The following is a 241-nucleotide window of genomic DNA, read 5'->3' as shown; positions in this document are numbered from 1 at the left end:
TGAGACACAAAACAATATAGAACAGAGTGAGACACGAAGACATTATCTGACGAAGTGAGACACGAAGACATTATCTGACAGAGTGAGATGTGAAAATGTAATCAGGAAGAGTGAGACATGAAGACGTTATCAGACAAAGTGAGACACAAAACAATATAAGACAGAGTGAGACATGAAGACATTATTGGACAGAATGAGACATGAAGACATTATTGGACAGAATGAGACATGAAGACATTAT

The sequence above is a fragment of the Nematolebias whitei genome, chromosome 22 (genome assembly GCF_014905685.2).
Source record: "Nematolebias whitei isolate Nwh7 chromosome 22, NemWhi1, whole genome shotgun sequence".
Classification (NCBI taxonomy): Eukaryota; Metazoa; Chordata; class Actinopteri; order Cyprinodontiformes; family Rivulidae; genus Nematolebias; species Nematolebias whitei.
Note: the sequence above shows the minus strand (reverse complement) of the source record.